The 16840-nt window shown below is 46.6% G+C and overlaps 1 pseudogene; it reads left to right on the top strand.

Moving 5' to 3' along the window:
* LOC124046941 overlaps positions 1-16840 on the top strand; it is a 118889-nt pseudogene that overhangs the window by 26625 nt on the left and 75424 nt on the right.

Genomic DNA, 16840 nt, shown 5'->3' with positions numbered 1-16840 from the left:
ATACAGTGTGTTGTTAACAAGTCTCATCCCCATAACCCTCCATCACCAAGCGACCAGTCCATCCACTGACCTGCTCTGTCCCTACTGCTGTAATTACCCACTTCAAGTCTTCTCTAGTCCTCCTCTCCTCTGCCCGCCACTGAAGAGAAGCTTTTCAATAATTAGCTGATTAGATTGTTCCCAGAGCCATTGTCAGGGGACTCATTTGCGTGGCTCCTGGTTGCCCTGAGCATCCAAAAATCTCCAGATTCCACTTTGGTATTATGCATTATTTGTTTGCTCGCTGGTGCCAGAGGCTTGTAGAGATGTGCTGTGTAGAGCTGTGTTGTGTAGAGATGTGCTGTGTAGAGATGTGCTTTGTAGAGCTGTGTAGAGCTGTGTTGTGTAGAGATGTGTTGTGTAGAGATGTGCTGTGTAGAGATGTGCTTTGTAGAGCTGTGCTGTGTAGAGCTGTGCTGTGTAGAGCTGTGCTGTGTAGAGCTGTGCTGTGTAGAGATGTGCTGTGTAGAGATGTGCTATGCAGGATGGAGCAGAGCAGGTCCCACAGACACACTGCAGAGAAAGTCTGTAATTAAACCTGGGGAATGAGAGGATGAGCTGATCAGAGTGCTACTGAGCTTCTAGCTATCACTGTTCTTGGGGTTATTTACATAATTCCTCAAAGCCATGAGCCACCCACTCTTGAAATAATAATTTCCTATTTAGATTACTGACATTGCAGTGGATTCTTTATCCATCATTATGGAATTTTTGCTTCGTTTTGCAATAACTGTCCGAGATGGGCTCGATGGGTATTAGTCTCAATCAGGGTTGTACAATCTTTAGATCTATGTACCTCTCTACCAGTCCCGGATGGATGACTGTAGACAAAACCCTGGGTTAGATAGTAACTGGCAGGGAACACGGCGGTGTGACAAGATGGATGACTGTGACAAAACCCTGGGTTAGATAGTAACTGGCAGGGAACACGGCGGTGTAACAAGATGGACGACTGTGACAAAACCCTGGGTTAGATAGTAACTGGCAGGGAACACGGCGGTGTAACAAGATGGACGACTGTGACAAAACCCTGGGTTAGATAGTTACGGCGGTGTAACAAGATACTGTGACAAAACCCTGGGTTAGATAGGGCAGGGAACACGGTGGTGTAACAGATATGACAAAACAGGATTAGTTTAGTGTAACAAGATGGCGGACAAAACCCTGGGTTAGATAGTGACTGACTGATCACATATTAAACACAAGGATTATATAGACTTCTGCATCATATTTGGCACACAACCATCAGGGATGCTACTGACAAACCCTGGGTTTTAGGCCCCTGACCTACAAAACCTGGGTTATATCACAATTACATAATTTGGGTTAACAACCATCAGCGGAGTGTAACATTTGGCTGGTTATTAGACTTCTGCATCAAAACAACAACCTGCAGGCTCACTGAAGAGATACAAGCCAAACTGTATGAGAGAGATGGTCTCTAATGAAGGGGTTGTCATGACAGACGGTGAAGTAGTGTGATGCATCTGACATGATTATTTTTACAAAACTTTGTTTTTAATACCACTGTCAAGTGAGTGAGGGGAGGGTAAGAGTGGGGGGATGGTGCATTCACCCAATGTCTTTCTTTCTCTCTCTCCAGAGACTCTTTAGATAGTCTGGCAGGGAACACGGCGGTTCAAGTCTCTCACACTAACAGGTGTCTCGTCATGAGAGACGAATCTCCCAGATCGAGCAACTTAACCAGATGCCTCTTTAGCCAACGGAGGAGATTATCTGGATGAGAACATAGTCCCGAATGAGTACTATTCTGGTGAAGGTGTGTGTCTGTCTACTGTATTTTTCAAAACTTTGTTTTTTACCACTGTTAAGACACACCCTGCTGTGTTATCCAACACCACAGTGGCAGTGAGCTGTCCCGAATGAGTACTATTCACCCTGTCTACTGTGTCTGGCCAATCCCACACCCTGGCACCCTCTTAATGGCCAATCCTCTTTAGGCTAGCAGGGGCACCTTCACAGGCTAAGATGCCTACAAACCCTGTAATCCCATTGAAATCCATGAGCCTATCGACGTCTATAAGGCTATCTTAACTGTTTTAGCCTTCCAAGAGATTACAGGTGTAAATTAGCATTCTAGTCTACTCTGCAGCTGTTATATCGAAGGGATTGTCCCTGTCACATAGCTACCGAGTTGTTCCTGGTCAGGGAAAACTCGAGGTCCTGTTTATGTTACACTGAAATAGGTAGGTAATAGATCTATACCAATGACATCAATTACAGAGGATTTTTTTGTCATGTCTCTCTCTTTAATCCTTGTGTTCCAGTTTGTCTGGTTCTTCCTAAACGGAACCTGCAGTTCCTGACCCTCCACGACTGCCTGCTGAGAAACTTCAACCTGTTTCGTCTGGAGTCCACCTACGAGATCAGACATGACGTGGAGGATGTTGTGACTCGCATGAAACCATGGTGAGCAGAGAACACACACCTATAACTGATGGGAAGAAAATGTTCCCACATTTCTGTTTACTTAGAATTTATAATTTTTGCCTCACTCATAACTCAATTTCTATGACATTTTCAGGCGCTCGTAGTATGATAGTGTGGTGTTTGTGGGTTGACCTGCTGTCTTGTCATCCGTTTGGCAGAGTGTGGTGTTTGGGGGCCAGCCAGGAAGTTTCAGACATCACAGCCTTCTCCATCGTGGAGGTGGCTAAGCCATCGCTGTCAACCTGAACGTACGAGACCACATCAAACACGAGTGGGAAGGCACATGGCTGTGCCATCTCTCAATCCCCTGCTCTCCCTCTCTCTTCTCTACCCTTCAGCATTCCCTCTATATACCGTCTAGTTTTCTGTCTTTTGTTCTCCTTTCTCATGCACTCTGTCTCCCTCCCTCTCTCTTCGTGGATCCCACTCCCTCCCAGTAATAAAGCCTTTACAGTGGGGCAAAAAAGTATTTAGTCAGCCACCAATTGTGCAAGTTCTCTCACGTAAAAAGATGAGAGAGGCCTGTAATTTTCCTCATAGGTACACTTCAACTATGACAGACAAAATGAGAAAAAAAATCCAGAAAATCACATTTACATTACATTTAAGTCATTTAGCAGACGCTCTTATCCAGAGCGACTTACAAATTGGTGCATTCACCTTATGACATCCAGTGGAACAACCACTTTACAATAGTGCATTAAATTTTTTAAGGGGGGGGTGAGAAGGATTACTTTATCCTATCCTAGGTATTCCTTAAAGAGGTGGGGTTTCAGGTGTCTCCGGAAGGTGGTGATTGACTCCGCTGTCCTGGCGTCGTGAGGGAGTTTGTTCCACCATTGGCAGCCAGAGCAGCGAACAGTTTTGACTGAGCTGAGCGGGAACTGTACTTCCTCAGTGGTAGGGAGGCGAGCAGGCCAGAGGTGGATGAACGCAGTGCCCTTATTTGGGTGTGCCTGATCAGAGCCTGGAGGTACTGAGGTGCCGTTCCCCTCACAGCTCCGTAGGCATTTTTAAGAAGCACCATGGTCTTGTAGCGGATGCAAGCTTCAACTGGAAGCCAGTGGAGAGAGCGGAGGAGCGGGGTGACGTGAGAGAACTTGGGAAGGTTGAACACTAGACAGCTCGGGCTGCGTCCAGCGTTCTGGATGAGTTGTAGGGGTTTAATGGCACAGGCAGGGAGCCCAGCCAACAGCGAGTTGCAGTAATCCAGACGGGAGATGACAAGTGCCTGGATTAGGACCTGCGCAGCTTCCTGTGTGAGGCAGGGTGGTACTCTGCGGATGTTGTAGAGCATGAACCTACAAGGACACGGGCCACCGCCTTGATGTTAGGTTGAGAACGACAGTTTGTTGTCCAGGATCACGCCAAGGTTCTTAGCGCTCTGGGAGGAGGACACAATGGAGTTGTCAACCGTGATGGCGAGATCATGGAATGGGCAGTCCTTCCCCGGGAGGAAGAGCAGCTCCGTCTTGCCGAAGTTCAGCTTGAGGTGGTGATCCGTCATCCACACTGATATGTCTGCCAGACATGCAGAGATGCGATTCGCCACCTGGTCATCAGAAGGGGGAAAGGAGAAGATTAATTGTGTGTCGTCTGCATAGCAATGATAGGAGAGACCATGTGAGGTTATGACAGAGCCAGTGACTTGGTGTATAGCGAGAATAGGAGAGGGCCTAGAACAGAGCCCTGGGGACACCAGTGGTGAGAGCGCGTGGTGAGGAGACAGATTCTCGCCACGCCACCTGAAAGGAGCGACCTGTCAGGTAGGACGCATTTTCAAGCGTCCGCGCATGGTAGATGCCCAATTCTCGGAGATGGGTGGAGAGGAGGATCTGATGGTTCACAGTATCGATAGGCAGCCGATAGGTCTAGAAGGATGAGAGCAGAGGAGAAAGTTAGCTTTGCGGTGCGGAGCGCCTAATGATACAGAGAAGAGCAGTCTCAGTTGAATGACTAGTCTTGAAACCTGACTGATTTGGATCAAGAAGGTCATTCTGAGAGAGATAGCGGGAGAGCTGACCAAGGACGGCACGTTCAAGAGTTTTGGAGAGAAAAGAAAGAAGGGATACTGGTCTGTAGTTGTTGACATCGGAGGGATCGAGTGTAGGTTTTTTCAGAATGGGGTGCAACTCTCGCTCTCTTGAAGACGGAAGGGATAGCCAGCGGAAGGGATAAGTTGATGAGCGAGGTGAGGTAAGGGATTTAAGGTCTCCGGAAATGGTCTGGAGAAGAGAGGAGGGGATAGGGTCTCGGGCAGGTTGTTGGGCGGCCGGCCGTCACAAGACGCGAGATTTCATCTGGAGAGAGAGGGAGAAAGAGGTCAGAGCACAGGGTAGGGCAGTGTGAGCAGAACCAGCGGTGTTGTTTGACATTAGCAAACAGGATCGGATGTCGTCGATCTTCTTTTCAAAATGGTTGCGAAGTCATCTGCAGAGATGGGAGGATGAAGGGGAGGGGGAGGAGGATTCAGGAGGGAGGAGAATGTGGCAAAGAGCTTCCTAGGGTTAGAGGCAGATGCTTGGAATTTAGAGTGGTAGAAAGTGGCTTTAGCAGCAGAGACAGAGGAGGAAAATGTAGAGAGGAGGGAGTGAAAGGATGCCAGGTCCGCAGGGAGGCGAGTTTTCCTCCATTTCCGCTGGCCTTCCGGAGCCCTGTTCTGTGAGCTCGCATTGAGTCGTCAAGCCACGGAGCGGCCCGGGAGGACCGAGCCGGCCTGGAAGATAGGGGACATAGAGAGTCAAAGGATGCAGAAAGGGAGGAGAGGAGGGTTGAGGAGGCAGAATCAGGAGATAGGTTGGAGAAGGTTTGAGCAGAGGGAAGAGATGATAGGATGGAAGAGGAGAGAGTAGTTGGGGAGAGATGCGAAGGTTGGGACGGCGCGATACCATCTTTGTAGGGCAGTGTGGGAAGTGTTGGATGAGAGCGAGCTGGGAAAAGGATACAAGGTAGTGGTCGGAGACTTGGAGGGAGTTGCAATGAGGTTAGTGGAAGAACAGCATCTAGTAAAGATGAGGTCGAGCGTATTGCCTGCCTTGTGAGTAGGGGGGAAGGTGAGAGGGTGAGGTCAAAAGAGGAGGGAGTGGAAAGAAGGAGGCAGAGAGGAATGAGTCAAAGGTAGACGTGGGGAGGTTAAAATCGCCCAGAACTGTGAGAGGTGAGCCGTCCTCAGGAAAGGAGCTTATCAAGGCATCAAGCTCATTGATGAACTCTCCGAGGGGACCTGGAGGGCGATAAATGATAAGGATGTTAAGCTTGAAAGGGCTGGTAACTGTGACAGCATGAAATTCAAAAGGAGGCGATAGACAGATGGGTAACGGGGAGAAAGAGAGAATGACCACATGGGAGAGATAAGGATCCCTATGCCACCACCCCGCTGACCAGAAGCTCTCGGGGTGTGACAGAACACGTGGGCGGACGAAGAGAGAGCAGTAGGAGTAGCAGTGTTATCTGTGGTGATCCATGTTTCTGTCAGTGCCAAGAAGTCGAGGGACTGGAGGGAGGCATAGGCTGAGATGAACTCTGCCTTGTTGGCTGCAGATCGGCAGTTCCAGAGGCTACCGGAGACCTGGAACTCCACGTGGGTCGTGCGCGCTGGGACCACCAGATTATGGGTGGATGGCCACGCGGTGTGGAGCGTTTGTATGGTCTGTGCAGAGAGGAGAGAACAGGGATAGACAGACACATAGTTGACAGGCTACAGAAGAGGCTACGCTAATGCAAGGAGATTGGAATGACAAGTGGACTACACGTCTCGAATGTTCAGAAAGTTAAGCTTACGTAGCAAGAATCTTATTGACTAAAATTATTAAAAATGATACAGTACTGCTGAAGTAGGCTAGCTGGCAGTGGCTGCGTTGTTGACTTTGTAGGCTAGCTGACAGTGGCTGCGTTGTTGACACTACACTAATCAAGTCGTTCCGTTGAGTGTAGTAGTTTCTACAGTGCTGCTATTCGGGGGCTAGCTGGCTAGCTAGCAGTGTTGATTACGTTACGTTGCGTTAAAAGAACGACAATAGCTGGCTACTAACCTAGAAAATCGCTCTAGACTACACAATTATCTTTGATACACAGACGGCTATGTAGCTAGCTATGTAGCTAGCTACGATCAAACAAATCAAACCGTTGTGCTGTAATGAAATGAAATGAAAAATGTGATACTACCTGTGGAGCATCGGAATGCGAGGGTTGTTGAGTGCGGAAGTTCTATGTTTAACGTTGGTTAGCTTTGCTCTAGCAGTGTCTCCTAAAGGACCGACAAATAGCTGACCCTAGCTAACCTCTGAGAAATTAAGATAATCACTCTAAGACTACACGCTCTAAACTACACAATTATCTTGGATACGAAGACAGCAAAGACAACTATGTAGCTAGCTAACACTACACTAATCAAGTGTTCAGTTGAGTGTAATAGTTTCTACAGTGCTGCTATTCGGTAGACGGTGGACGTTTGCTAGCTGGCTAGCTGCTGGGCAGATAGCAGTGTAGACTACGTTAGGACGACGAAATACGAATGCAATAGAAGTGCTGACTGTTTCACTTTGTTGTCCTCTTTCTTTTCCTTTTTCTTCTGTCCTTCTTTTGTCCTTATTTTGTCTTCCTTTCTTCTGTTAACTAGATATTTTTTGTTGTTATTCTTTGTAAGCTAGCTAGCTTCTTCCAGGAGAGTCCCTAGCAACTGCTTAGCAACAAGTAAACAATTCTGCTAGCAATTCACCTAGCTAAGATAACTGTACAATTTTATGAAAAAAATAGTTAATTTTTCAAAAGCCTGTCTTGTTTAGTTTGTTCCTTGTTTTGTCTTCTATTGAGTCTTGCAGTTTTTCAGTGGGGAGTATTTTTCGATGTTCTTCACTCTAAAAAAAACATTTAAATCTCAATAAATACAGGAGCTCATTTTTCAGCAGCTGCTCAATTTAGAACTCCGGAATTTCATTTCATACATCACATGAGTGGATTGATTCTTTTTTAAATCTGTAGAATTACTAAAGGAGTCTGCTCTTCAACACATAGCGAACCTCCGAGTGCAGGAGGATGTCAGGATAGTCTAGTGCTACCAGAATCACCCTCCCTTTCTCTCCCACCTCCATACCTCTTCTACGGGTTCACATTCTCCTTCTTTTTGTCTTTCAATTGAGAGGTGTGTGATGTGATTCTCCCTGTCTGCCTCCCTCATCACCCCTCCCCATTGTATAATTACAGCTTCATGTTTTAAAGATCAGCCGAGCGCTGACAGGGACTTTTCGCTCTCCTTCTCCCAGTGCTGCGGAAGCACGGAGTTTGCTTTCTGGTCACGGTGTGGCCCAATCTGCCCTTCGGCACGAGCCTCGACCGGCGCCAGCCTTTTGTGGAGCAGACAGGCCTGGCCTACGTGAGTGGTTGCGAGGTGCAGGTCATGCTGGACGACAAGGGCCGCGTCATCGAGGAAGGTAGGCTGGTACACACGTGGACATCTGTACACACACAGGCGTACACACACACACACACACACAAAGAAGTGCATGCATATACATACATTTCCCACCGTCACACCCAGACACCCACACCCTGCCTATACACACTCACAAACTCATGTCACACACCATTCTCCTCATCCTCCTCCGACCACTTAACCTCCAGCCCTTGAGGACTAGTGGGGTTGTCATGGTGACACTCAGAGACCTGACCCTGTTCTTGTTAACGTTCCATTAACCTTAGGGAAACCCATCACACCTGGATGCCTCTCAGTGTTTTATTTATTTGATTTTACTGTGGTAGAAGGGCATGACGGGCATCTCTAGACTCCAGAATACCTTGACAGCCATAGTCTCAAATTCATCCTATTGAAGCTGTGACTGGGCTTGCCATGGTTATGGCAAATCCCACCGTACCTTCTCCGCTATGTAATCTGGTTTTCGAGCTGGTCATGGGTGCACCTCAGCCACGCTCAATGTCCTAAACAATATCATAACTGCCACCAATAAAAGTACTGTGCAGCTGTATTCATTGACCTGGTCAAGGCTTTCTCTGTCAATCACCGCATTCTTATCGGCAGACTCAACAGCCTTGTTTCTCAAATGACTGTCTCGCCTGGTTCACCAACTACTTCTCAGATAGAGTTCAGTGTGTCAAATCGGAGGGCCTGTTGCCTGGACCTCTTGCAGTCTCTATGGGGGAGCCACAGGGTTCAATTCTCGGGCCGTCTCTTTTCTCTGTATATATCAATGATGTCGCTCTTGCTGCTGGTGATTCTCTGATCCACCTCTACGCAGACGACACCATTCTGTATACTTCTGGGCATACAACTCTCCTTCCGTTGCCTCCAACTGCTCTTAAATGCAAGTAAAACTAAATGCATGCTTTTCAACCAATCGCTGCCCGCACCCGCCCACCCGTCTAGCACCACTACTCTGGACGGTTCTGACTTAGAATATGTGGACAACTACAAATACCTAGGTGTCTGGTTAGACTGTAAACTCTCCACAGCCTATCTGTAAATAGCCCACCTAAATACCTCATTCCTATATTGTTATTTATTTTGCTCCTTTGCACCCCATTATCTCTACTTACACATATATCACTCCAGTGTTAATGCTAAATTGTAATTATTTCACCACTATGGCCTATTTATTGCCTTAACCCCCACTACATTTGCACACACTGTATTTAGACTTTTCTATTGTGCTATTGACTGTACGTTTGTTTATCCCATATGTAACTCTGTGTCTGTGTCTCACTGCATTGCTTTATCTTGGCCATTTCGCAGTTCGAAATTTGAGAACTTGGTCTCAACTGGCCTACCTAGTTAAAAAAAGGTTAAATAAAAAAATTATATCCCTTGTGGTTTGGCTTTCAAATGAGACTTTCAGTCATGATACCGCTCAATGTGGATCCCAAGGTCAGTGGGTTAGCTGGTCCTAGATCTGTAGATGGGTTAGCTGGTCCTAGATCTGTAGGTGGGTTAGCTGGTCCTAGATCTGTATGGGTTAGCTGGTCCTACTGTAGATCTGTATGGGTTAGCTGGTAGGGGGGGTCAGCTGGTCCTAGATCTGTAGGTGGGTTAGCTGGTCCTAGATCTGTATGGGTTAGCTGGTCCTACTGTAGATCTGTATGGGTTAGCTGGTAGGGGGGGTCAGCTGGTCCTAGATCTGTATGGGTTAGCTGGTCCTAGATCGGTAGGTGGGTTAGCAAGTCTTAGATCTGTAGGTGCGTCAGCTGGTCCTAGATCTGTAGGTGGGTTAGCTGGTCCTAGATCTGTAGGTGGGTTAGCTGGTCCTTGATTTGTAGGTGGGTTAGCTGGTCCTAGATATGTTGATGGGTTAGCTGGTTCCGGATCTGTAGGTGGGTTAGCTGGTTCTAGATCTGTAAGTGGGTTAGCTGGTCCTACATCTTTAGGGGGGCTAGCTGGTCCTAGATCTGCGCAGGCAACTTGTACCCAGAATCTTCCTCTTCCACCAGCAGAGCTCAGAGACGTTTATTGGCATGGATATAATATCAGGTTAACCTGCAGACATGGTATACTAAGTGTTCCTTCCCCCTATGTGAACATGTGGCAGTGTGTACCTCTACCAAAGCACTATGTCCCCTCGCTTCTCCTCTCCATATTCCCACTTTATTAAAAATGTAGCGAGTGGTGCTAACTGGACCAGGGTGTATGTAGTAATGAATCTAACTCTGTTGTCTAGCACTGGTTAAACTTTGATGCCCACAGGGCCGAGCCAGAGACTATCATGTCACCTGTATCGCCGGGCGCTTTGTGTGAAGTGGCACCATCATTTCGATGTATTTATTCATCCTCCATTTACTTAGCAACCCCATTGAGATGTAAAAGCTATAATATAAGGTTTTCTTTTGGCCTGGCCAAACGTGTTATAAGCTGTGAAACTAGATAAAGTAAAGCTGGAATGAGCTCAAAGAAACAAACACCTCAATCTGATTTTGGCTACTTTTCTCTACTGGTTACCTGCCTGGCTACCTGCATGCCTGACTATCTGCCTCGCTACCTGCCTACTTGCCTGCCTGGCTACCTACCCAGCTGCCTCACTACCTGCCTACTTGCCTGCCTGGCTACCTGCCTGGCTACCTACCTGCTTAGCTCTTCACAGACAGCTGTCTTCAGCCCTTTATCCCAGTGGGTTTAGTGCCCTTCTTCAACCCACTCATCTGTCAATCGCACCACACTCGTTTTAGTAGAGCAGATTTAAAGGAAATGCATGGGACAGTAGCCACCTGGCTTGAGTTTCACCACCAGGGCACTGCACAATGGCATCATGTGAGAACCTCATTTTAAATGTTTGTGAAACGCGAGACTCACACACAGGTGCATCAGAGGCTTCCAATGGGAATCAGTCTAAAGCCTCTGGCCTGTGTGTGTGAGAGGCATGAGAATGTAATGCGTCTTGGTGCTGAGATGGGATGCGCTGTCTGGACCAGGATTTGAGAGGTTAGCTGTCTTGGGGACCATGGAAGATGCCCTAGGATTTATGAAATTAGAGGCATACAATGTTGTCTAAAATGGGCTGGCTTTGGGGGGGAGGGATCTGGCCAATGTAGCTAATGTTTCTCTCATTTATTTTGTCTCTCTTGCTCCCTCTTTTGCAGTCCTCTATCACTCTCTGTATGTTTGTGTCCTTGGTTGTTACATAAGCAATGAACATTCCCAGACTCATATATCCACCACACATCTTTAGTATCTACTAGTGGTCTATTGGTTAGTATACACTATTCTTGAGAATGAATTCAACCTCATTGTATTTATATTATGCCGTTAGTTGAGTTGCATGTCACATGATCACTAACGGACATAATCCTTTTGACACATACATTTGGATAAGCACGCTTGCTTCATGTTGGTGCTAGCAAGCAGGCTAGGTAGTGCTATATATCAAATACAATTTTATTTGTCACATACACATGGTTAGCAGATGTTAATGCAAGGGTAGCGAAATGCTTGTGCTTCTAGTTCCGACCATGCAGTAATATCTAACAAGTAATCAAACAATTTCACCACCTTATACACACACACGTATAAAGGAATGAATAAGAATATGTACATACAAATATATATGGATGAGCGATGGCAGAATGGCATAGGCAAGATGCAGTAGATGATATAGAGTACAGTATATACATATGAGATGAGTAATGTAGGGTATGTAAACATTATATAAAGTGGCATTGTTTAAAGTGGCAAGTGATACATTTATTACATCCAATTTTTTTGAGATTTGAGTCAGTATGTTGGCAGCAGCAACTCAATGTTAGTGATGGCTGTTTAACAGTCTCATGGCCTTGAAATAGAAGCTGTTTTTCAGTCTCTCAGTCCTGCTTTGATGCGCTATGGAGATAGCGGGGTGAACAGGCAGTGGCTCGGGTGGTTGTTGTCCTTGATGATCTTTTTGGCCTTCCTGTGATATCGGGTGGTGTAGGTGTCCTGGAGGGCAGGTAGTTTGCCCCTGGTGATGTGTTGTGCAGACCTCACTACCCTCTGGAGAGCCTTACGGTTATGGGTGGAGCAGTTTCTGTACCAGGCGGTGATGCAGCCCGACAGGATGCTCTCGATTGTGCATCTGTAGAAGTTTGAGTGTTTTTGGTGAAAATACAAATTTCTTCAGCCTCCTGAGGTCGACGAGGTGCTGCTGCGCCTTCTTCACCACGCTGTCTGTGTGGGTGGACCATTTCAGTTTTTCTGTGATGTGTAAGCCAAGGAACTTAAAACTTTCCACCTTCTCCACTACTGTCCCGTCGATGTGGATAGGGGGGTGCTCCCTCTGCTGTTTCCTGAAGTCCACGATCATCTCCTTTGATTTGTTGGCATTGAGTGGGAGGTTATTTTCCTGACACCACACTCCGAGGGCCCTCACCTCTTCCCTGTAGGCCGTCTCGTCGTTTTTGGTAATCAAGCCTACCACTGTAGTGTCGTCTGCAAACTTCATGATTGAGTTGGAGGCGTGCATGGCCACTCAGTTCTGGGTGAACAGGGAATACTGGAGAGGGCTGAGAACACACCCTTGTGGGGCCCCAGTGTTGAGGATCAGCGGGGTGGAGATGTTGTTTCCTACCCTCACCATTTAGGGGCAGCCCGTCAGGAAGTCCAGAACCCAGTTGTACAGGGCGGGGTCGAGACCCAGGGTCTCGAGCTTAATGATGAGTGTGGAGGGTACTATGGTGTTAAATGCTGAGCTGCAGTTGATGAACAGCATTCTTACATAGGTATTCCTTTTGTCCATATCCCAGTCCAGGGCAGTGTGCAGTGTGATTTTTTTTAAACTGTTTTATTTACCTTTATTTAACAAGGCAAGTCAGTTAAGAACTCATTCTTATTTTCAATGATGGCCTAGGAACAGTGGGTTAACTGCCTGTTCAGGGGCAGAACGACAGATGTGTACCTTGTCAGCTAGGGGATTTGAACTTGCAACCTTTCGGTTACTAGTCCAACGTTCTAACCATTGCGTCGTCTGTGGACCTATTGGGGCGGTATGCAAATTGGAGTGAGTCTAGGGTGTCAGGTAGGGTGGAGGTGATATGGTCCTTGACTTGTCTCTAAAAGCACTTTGTGATGACTGAAGTGACTGCTACAGGGCGATAGTCATTTAGCTTAGTTACCTTAGCTTTCTTGGGAACAGGAACAATGGTGGCCATCTTGAAGCATGTGGGAACAGCAGACTGGGATAAGGATTCATTGAATATGTCCATAAACACACCAGCCAGCTGGTCTGCGCATGCTCTGAGGGTGCGGCTAGGGATGCCGCCTGGGCCGGCAGCCTTGCGAGGGTTAACACGTTTAAATGTTTTACTCACGTTGGCTGCAGTGAAGGAGAGCCTGCATGTTTTGGTATGTATTGTCCTCAAAGCGAGTAAAGAAGTTGTTTAGTTAGTCTGTGAGCAAAACTTTGTGATCCGCGATGGGGCTGGTTTTCTTTTTGTAATCCAAGATTGACTTTAGACCCTGCAACATAACTCTCTTGTCTGAGCCGTTGATTTACGACTCTACTTTGCTGAGGGTATAGCTACACTGTTTGTATTCGGTCCTGTTCCCGGTCGCCTTGCCCTGATTTAAAAGCAGTGATTCGCGCTTTCAGTTTTGCGTGAATGCTGCCATCAATCCAAGGTTTCTGGTTGAAAGGTTTTAATAGTCGCTGTGGGTACAACATCACTGATGCACTTGCTAATAAACTTGCTCACCGAATCAGCGTATTCATCAATGTTATTGTCCGACGCTATGCGGAACAGATCCTAGTCCACATTATCGAAGCAATCTTGAAACAGGGAATCCGATTGGTCGGACCAGCGCTGAACAGACCTGAGCACGGGCGTTTCCTGTTTTAGTTTCTGTCTATAGGCTGGGAGCAACAGAATGGAGTCGTGGTCAGATTTTCCGAAAGGAGGGTGTGGGAGGGCTTTGTATGCATCACAGATGTTAGAATAACAATGATCCAAAGTTTTGCCAGTCCGGGTCGTGCATTCGATATGCTGATAACATTTAGGGATCCTTGTTTTCAGATTAGCCTTGTTAAAATCCCCAGCTACAATAAATGCATCCTCAGGATATGTGGTTTCCAGTTTACATAGAGTCCAATGAAGTTATTTCAGGGCCGTCGATGTGTCTGCTTATGGTGGGATATACATGACTCTGATTATAATCCAAGAGAATTCTCTTGGTAGATAATGCGGTCAGCATTGGATTGTAAGGAATTCTAGGTCAGATGAACAAAGGACTTGAGTTCCTGTATGTTGTTATGAACACACCACGTCTCGTTAATCATAAGGCATACACCCCCGCCCTTCTTACCAGAGAAATGTTTGTTTCTGTTGCCGCGATGCGTGAAGAACCAGGTGGCTGTACTGACTCTGATAACGTATCCCGAGTGAGCCATGTTTCCATGAAACAAAGAATGTTACAATCTCTGATGTCTTTCTGGAAGGCAAACCTTGTTCGGATTTCGTCTACCTTGTTGTCACGGGACATTGGCGAGTAGTATGCTCAGGAGCGCTGCGCGATATGCCCGTCTACGGAGCATGACGCAAAGACCCCTTCTGCGGCGTCGTTGTTTTAGGTCGCCGGCTGGAATCCGATCCATTGTCCTGGGTGGTGTACCAAACAGAGGATCCGCTTCGGGAAAGTCATATTCTTGGTCGAAATGTTGGTGAGTTGACATTGCTCTTATATCCAATAGTTCCTCCCGGCTGTATGTAATAAAACTTAAGATTTCCTGGGGTACCAGTGTAAGAAATAATACATTTAAAAAAACGAAATACTGCATAGTTTCCTGAGAACGCGAAGCGAGGTGGCCATCTCTGTCGGCGCCGGAAGTGTATCAACAGCCAATCCAGTAGGGGCTGAAAACTATAGTGTGCTTCGATTTGGTCAATCACAACATGATGTCGCAGAGTATTGAATTAAGTTCAGCTTATTCCAACTTTGGTCCCTCACCCATGCTCGTATCGTCCAACGGTCCCCCCGCCCACTTTGCGTGCTTCATGAATGCACTTCCGTTTCATCACCCCCAACATTCTATGTAGATCTCTTGTGGAAACTTAGCATAACAGATTCTGCTTTGCATTCCCCCCAAACCATATAACACTGGCTGACTGTAGATACTGAGAAATTATATACACGGAGTATGTGAAACCCCTTACTAATATTGAATTGCACCCCCTTTTGCCCTCAGAAAAGCCTCAATTCGTCGGGGCATAGACTACAAGGTGTTATAAGCATTCCAAAGGGGTGCTGGCCCATGCTTCCCGCAGATGTGTCAAGTTGGCTGGATGTCCTTTTGGGAGGTGAACCATTCTTGATATCAACGGGAAACTGTTAAGTGTGAAAAACCCAGCTGTTTTGCTGGCACCTACTACCATAACCTGTTCAAAGGCACTTTGACAACAATATTTTGTTTTGCACATTCGCCCTCTGAATGGCACACATGTACAATCCATGTCTCAAGGCTTGAAAATCCTTCATAAAAAACGGTCTCCTCCCCTTCATCTACTCTGATTTGAAGTGGATTTAACAGGTGACATCAATAAGGGATCATAGCATTCACCTGGTCAGTCTGTCAGGGCAGGTGTTCCTAATGTCTTGTACAGTCGGTGTAAGTAGTTCTTAAAAAATGCTTTAAAAATAATTGAATGAGGACTAAAATCAATAGCTTCAAATATTAAACCTTTAAAATTAACAATCGTGTCATATTTTTGTTGAATACACTTTTTATCTGCTATCCTATTCCTGCTGGAAATGAAGAGGTACAATTTTTGCCTTTGCAATCTTTATCATAGTGTACTACAATCCTTGACCAGGACGTTCAGAGTGTGGCTGAACCCTAACCAGTACCAGTAGGACATGACCGACAGCATCCAGAACGGCACTGTGAGGACCCCTATGAGTCCTTCAACATCATCATGAGACGCAAAACCAAGGAGAACAACTTCAAGGCTAGTGGGGGGACTGTATTACTGCACATTAAACATGACCCGGTTTGGTATTTACACTCCCTCTCGCTATATCCCTTCTTCCTTTTCATACTACCTCTCACCTTCCAACCATCCTTTGTTTCCTTCCTCTTTCCCTTCCCTCATTCCTCCCTTTATTTGAGCACAGCCCCCAGGCTTCGATTTTCCCTACTCCACCCCACCCCTGGGTGATCAATCACTGACTGGTCCCGCTGGGTCTGGGAGCTGAGAGCCTTGGGGTGATCTAGGATTACCACCAGCTCAAGACCCCTGATCCCCCCCCCCCCACTGACTCCAGACAGAGGCCCTTGTGGCTGAGTGTGACTTTCACTTCGTCTCTCTAGGCATCCATCTCTGGAGGCATGCCTGTAGTACGATGCACATTCTGTTAGATCTGGTTGCGCTACCTGCTGGCAGAGATGGCTAAGAGCGGCAGTTATCGTGGAAATTTAAATGTAGCCACTAACTATCTTGGTTTTATTTTTTTCTCTCAAATGTTTTAACCCCTTTAAAGAGCTAGAAAGAATGTGTGTTTTACATGTTGAGTATAATTTCAGACCCTTGCTGCACAATTTCTTGAATGTACATTGGAATTGCGTTGAGTGTACAAAACATATACATTGAGTGTACAAAACATTAGGAACACTTTCTGTTTTTTGCTTTCAGAACAGCCTCAATTCATCAGGGCGTGGACTCTACAAGTTACACAAGGCTGACTCCATTGCATCCCACAGTTGTCATGTTGGCTGGATGCCCCTTGGTTGGTGGACCATTCTTGATACACGCGGGAAACTGTTGAGAATGGAAAACCCCCCGCAGCGTTCTTGACACACTCAAACCAGTGCACCTGGCACCTACTACCATACGCCGTTCAAAGGCACTTCAATCTTTTGTTTTGCCCATTCACCCTCTGAATGGCACA

Source organism: Oncorhynchus gorbuscha, linkage group LG10, assembly GCF_021184085.1.
Source record: "Oncorhynchus gorbuscha isolate QuinsamMale2020 ecotype Even-year linkage group LG10, OgorEven_v1.0, whole genome shotgun sequence".
Lineage (NCBI taxonomy): Eukaryota > Metazoa > Chordata > Actinopteri > Salmoniformes > Salmonidae > Oncorhynchus > Oncorhynchus gorbuscha.
This window is presented reverse-complemented; position numbering and strand designations above follow the sequence as displayed.